Below are 6,000 nucleotides of genomic sequence, written 5' to 3'. Positions count from 1 at the left end.
GTGGGTCATGCGAAGACCACGGTTCTCCCTTTATTCTGCTTCCCTACTAATACAATCGATGTGGTACTAATTAAACAAAAGCGATTAAGAGAGCAACGAGCCAGTAGATGACTTGATGTGGAGTAGTTTTTTTTTGAGATAAGTGTCTTTTTCGTCCCTCAATTATCGCGTACGTGCCGACTTAGTCCCACAACTTATTTTTGGTGCGAACTTCGTCCCTCAACTTGCAATACCGGGTTAATCTCGTCCTCGGCCGGTTTAGAGCGGTCAAAACCAGGTTTGACCCTGACATGGCAGATTAGGGGCGGTTTTAGTTGCCACGTAGGTGTTGGAGATATGCCCTAGACGCAATCATGTGATGATGTTATTTCCTATGTATTCATGAGTTATTGTTATTGTCCTTGAACATCATCACTGATATGTATCAATAAATACATGATTTGTTTGTGAGACTATGTATTCTATGATGTTGTTCTAATGGTCCCTGGTCATTGAGGTTATGCGGACACATAACCTAGACTAGCAATGTGAATCAATATGATGACTATGTTTCACAAGTCATAGGACAAGGTGTTGTCGACTGATAGCATGAACTCGACAATGAGATTGTTGAGTCGGACAGACCCGCACTAAGACACAACGAGATGATTGTCATTTGTTAGTCTCAAGTACGATGTATATGCCAGTTCTAGACCTGAGGTCATCGCATGAGCTTGGGATGTGAATCGGCCTACTTAGGGGTTGCCAAACGCTACTCCGTAACTGGGTGGTTATAAAGGTAGCTTTCGGGTTTGCTGAGAAGTATGTTGCAAGTCATGGTTGATCAAGATGGGATTTGCCCCTCCTGTTCGGAGAGATATCTCTGGGCCCTCTCGAGTGATCAGATTCGGAAAGCATGGCCATGCGACTTGGGTTAAGTGTTAACCCGTTCGGGAATCTATATCACAGGAACGAGAAGAGAGTCGAGCTATCCACAAGGATGACAAGCACTCGCCTTGAGCTCGACACACATATCGTGAGGCAAAAGGAACGTTGCATATGACACATTGTATGGTTCGTCAATATACCTCGTGGTTACTCGGGAGTTGGCACGTGCTGCTAGGCGCCGCTACCAACTATCGACTTGAGTCGGTGCCGGTGGACGAGTAAGGTGTTACTCGGACCCGCAGTCCGAGCTCGTAGTCGTGTCCGTCTGACCGTGAACTTGTAGGGTCGCATGCTTAAGGGGATGGGACTGAATTGGATCGGATCCAACTCGTATCGGGCTTAGACTCTTAACGGGCCTCAAGTGTTGAAGCCCACCAGGGAGGTCTATATAAGTGGAGGAGGCGTACCCGGTTAGGGTTACACCAATCCAGACGCGAGTTAGACTCGGCGTCAGACCTCCACGCCCAAAGCCTTGCGATCGGATCTAGCAGTCCGCCGCACGGAGTTCCTCCCTGTACGTGTGGATACCTCGGAGGCGCTGCACCTGCGGCGCTTGGACGAACTGTTCGTGGGATCGGCGAGAAGGAGCAGGTTGTTCGACTACTTGGCATCGACGCGCTACATCGACTCTACTTCCGCTACGGGTCTGCGCGTCTAGTGGTAATCTCGTGATCCATTATCTACAGCATTGATCCGGGCGGAAGCGGTAGAAATTTTATTTTGTGCTAGCGTAGCGTACTGTGTTCCCCAACAGTAGGCAGCTTAGATGGCAGATTAGAGTGGGGACCCACCAGCCCATCTCTTTCCCTCCATATCTTTCTCTCTCTCGTCTCTCTCGATGCCCCTGATCTGCTTCTGTTGCACGAGAAATAAAACCCACTGGCCTGATCCCGATGCCCTAGCAACGGCGGCTGGTGCTAGGGGAGTCCGGCGGTGGCTGGTGCTAAGCGAATCTGACGGCAGCGACTAACCGGTGGCGACGACAACAGCAGGTGTTGGGCTGCAGCGGAGGTGAAGGTTAGCCTCTCCTTTTGTCTAGTTCTTATGAGAAACTGCTTAGTCTCATCTCTAAATCTCTTTCTGAAATAGGTAGAGAGCAATGGACCCTTTGTTTCTGCCTGTTCGTTTTCATTTCAAAGGGAAATTTGTGCACGAGGGTAAGAGGATGTTCTATGTTGGTGGATGTGTGGCTATGTCTCATATAGTGCGAGATAAGTTGTCCCTTCCTGAGATTAGAGGTCACCTGAAGGATCATTGGCCGGAGATGGAAGATGTCAGAATTTTTTTGCTTCCGGAAGGCTATGTTTTCACTAATGGTGTCAGATTGTTGTTCAATGATATTATTTGCCAGTCTATGTCTGATAGTGTGGAAGGTAATTGTGCTGCAGAACTTTATGTTGAGAGCACTGTGATTATTAATGATAGTGTTGTGCATGATAGTGGTATTGGAGCAGTGACTACTGAACCAACACCATCTATTCAAGACGATGCAAATTTGAATAATATGACAGCGAGTAATTTGGATGCAAGTGGGAAGGATTTGCAGCTACCAATATCTGAAGAAGATGATGCTAGTTCTTCTTCTGATGAGGACTTTATTCCTAGTGATGAATCAGAGGACGACGAAGAAGTGGTGGAAATTACAAAGAAATTTAAAGAGTACAAGAAGAAGATGAGGTCTGGGAAGATAGATTTGGATGAGGTTATGTTAGAGGGCACAAGTTTGGGGAAAGGAAATGATGATGATGGTACCCCTTATGAAGATAGTGACTTTGAAGACTCCTTTGATGAGGTGGACAGTGAAGGACACCTTGAAGTGAAAGAGTCAAGATATCCTAGGTTCAATGCAAATACAGAAGTGCCACAATTCGCACTTGGAGTGAAATTTTCGTCCAAGCATGACTTCAGGCAAGCCATTATTGCCTATGGTATTGCACATAAGAGAATTCTCAGGTTCAGAAAGAATGACAAGAGTAGAGTGAGGGCAGCCTGTGATTGGCATCATTGTCCATGGGTCTGTTTGCTAGCATATACCACTAAGATCAGAAAGTTGGCAAATTACCTCATTTGTTGACAACCATGTCTGCCCACCAAGGAAGGACAACAAACTTGTTACTTCATCAAGGATTGCTGCAAAGTATCGGAAGTTGATTATATCTAACCCGACTTGGAAGATTGAAAAATTTAAAGCACACGTGCAAGAAGAAATGTTTGCAAATGTGAGTTGTGATCAAATCAAGAAAGCCAAGAAGATGGTGATGAAGAAGTGGTTAGATGCATCAATGGGGCAATACTCTAGGATATATGACTATCAAGAGGAGTTGCTTAAAAGTAATCCTGGCAGCACAGTGGTAGTAAAGTTAGATCAAGAGCTAAAAATGCTTACTTTCCAGAGGTTCTATGTTTGCCTTGATGCACTAAAGAGAGGATTTGTGGCAGGATGCAGAAAGGTTGTTGGTTTAGATGGTCGTTTCTTCTAAGGTGCAACAAATGGAGAGCTGTTGGTTGCCATGGGAAATGTTCTTCAGAGATGTCAATGTTGGAGATGGGTCTGATTGGGTATTTATTTCAAATCAACAAAAGGTATGGTAATGTTAAAATTTACAATGTTTCTGAAGATTTACAAAAAAAAAATCTCTTATGGTAATGTTAAAATCTTCAATGTTTTTTGCATCTGGAGGGAATTATTAATGGAGTGAAACAATGGGCACCTCAGGCTGAGCACAGGAATTACAACTGTAAGTTTCATCACTCTTAACTATGACATGACTATGCCAAATAATTCTCATATTGTGACTTTATTATTTGTATCTCGTAGATATGCACTAGATCGAACAAGATGCTAAAGTCTACTGCTAAGGGAAGAGTGAATGTAATATCTGGTTCTTCCAGTGCATCAGCTTCTCTCATAGAACCAACAAAAAGGGCAAAGAGATCAAAGAAGGTGCCACAACTGTGCCTAGAAGACTGAGTATTATGTTCATTTCATAAGTTGGCCTCGAAATTATGTTCCTTTTTCTGCGAATTGTATACTGTAAAACTGCGTTTCTTTTGTGAGAATTATGTACTGTTGAACCATGTTTCTTTTCTGAGAATTTTATATTGTAAAACTGAGTTTCTTTTGTGAGAATTCTATACACAAATGACATGCACATGTATAGATAGATCTCTGGTTGTTTACACACATGCATAGGTGCATCATTCAGAACAGCATAATACAATAGCATTCTGAACTGGGCAATACACCAAACAACAAGAATACATGCTGCTACAAAATGGCAGGTAGCATCCTCAAATTTCTTTGAAAGGGCTGATGCCGCAGTCCAACAGTCGACGTCCCGATTCCGCTGCCGTCTAGGCGTCCAGCCGTCGTCGTCCGACACCCGCCGCATCCCCAATCCTGCTGCCGCTGCCGCAGTCCACCACCAGGCGTAGCCGCGCACACACCGGGGACTAGCCGCTGTCGCCGGTAGTTAGGACCCGTCGGGTGGGGTGGGGATTCTCTTCTTTTTTTTTTCTGTGCCTCGTGGGAACGGGGGAACAGGTGGTTTAGGGAGAGGAGAGAGAGAAAGAGAAAGGAAGAGAGATTAGTTCGTGGGAATGTGGGCTCCACAATAATCTGCCATCTAAGCTGCCTACGTGGCAACTAAAACCGCCCCTAATCTGCCATGTCAGGGTCAAACCTGGTTTTGACCGTTCTAAACCGGCAGAGGACAAGATTAACCTGGTATTGCTAGTTGAGGAACGAAGTTCGCACGGAAAATAAGTTGAGGGACTAAGTCGGCAAGTACGCGATAGTTGAGGGACGAAAAAGACACTTATCTCTTTTTTTTAGAGCACGATGTGGAGTAGATGTTTCATCCGTTTGTTCGTGGTATTGTTGTGGGCTTCAAATTCAGCCCAGTTGTGGACTTGCACATGGACTGTGTGGTGACAAATCCAATTCCACCTGACGAGCTGAAGTGGCAGGTTGATTCCCAAAAAAAATAAAAAAATGTAGGTGTGGCAGGCTCCTCTAAGAAAAGGAGTTGACAGCCTGGATCGAGAAAAGGATTCCCGTAAAAATAAGAGTAATAATTGCAAGACAGTGACTAACTTTTCCTCTTATTTTTACGGGAATGTTTTTGAAATTTCTACACGACGGACAAGACATGCATGTTTAGTGGCAACCACCGTCTAACTTTACTTTCAATGGTGGTTTGACCATGCTTACTAGAATTCTTTTGTTTTTTCTATTATGGGGATTAAACACATGTTGTTTAGAAATTCCTACATTACACATATGCACTACTCCCTCTGATCTTAAATTCTTGACTCAAATTTGTCCAAATATGAACATATCTATTCTTAAAAAAATGAGTATATCAAACAAGCAACGAACGTTGTCTTGTCTTTAGGCATGACGGATGCAGAGTCATCCCATCTGACTGTTGTGAACTTCTGTACAACTTCTGTGGTGATGTGTGCATGATGTGGATGCAACCACAGTCAAGCGTAACGTGCGTCGCACCATACAACATCTTTTTTTTTGCTATATTTATACGTCTACCCTACAAATCAAAAGTACTATGTGCATTTTGTCTACGGGTGAAAAAGGTAGGCATAATCACATACTCACTCCGATCCTAAATTTTTGTCGTTGTTTTAGTTTAACTTTGCACTAAAACAACGATAAGAATTTAAAATCGGATGGAATACAAAAATAGTTCTCTAACTGTCTATAAGACAAGATCCATGAAAATAAATACAGAGATATGAGGCATAAATTCATAAACACAATTAAAATCAACGAAAAAATATAGGGCGCTACACGCTAGGAAGTTTAGTGTCGCATTTTGAGAATAACGCATCACAATCTTTTTCACCTTGGGCCTCTTTGATTCATAGGATTGGAAAAGTCAAGGAATAGAAAAAATATAGAATTGTAATGTCATGTCCACATGAGTCTTGTAAGATTTTGTTTGCATCAAAGTTTGTTTAATTGGACCAAAAGATTTTTTTTCCAAAAAGATAAAGTGGATGTAAATTTCCAATGAAATGTAATATGAATAAATCCTTAGGGAAAATTTCTAT

This window comes from Brachypodium distachyon, chromosome 3, assembly GCF_000005505.3.
Source record: "Brachypodium distachyon strain Bd21 chromosome 3, Brachypodium_distachyon_v3.0, whole genome shotgun sequence".
Classification (NCBI taxonomy): domain Eukaryota; kingdom Viridiplantae; phylum Streptophyta; class Magnoliopsida; order Poales; family Poaceae; genus Brachypodium; species Brachypodium distachyon.
The sequence above is the reverse complement of the archived record's forward strand: the minus strand, read 5'-3'. Positions refer to the sequence as shown.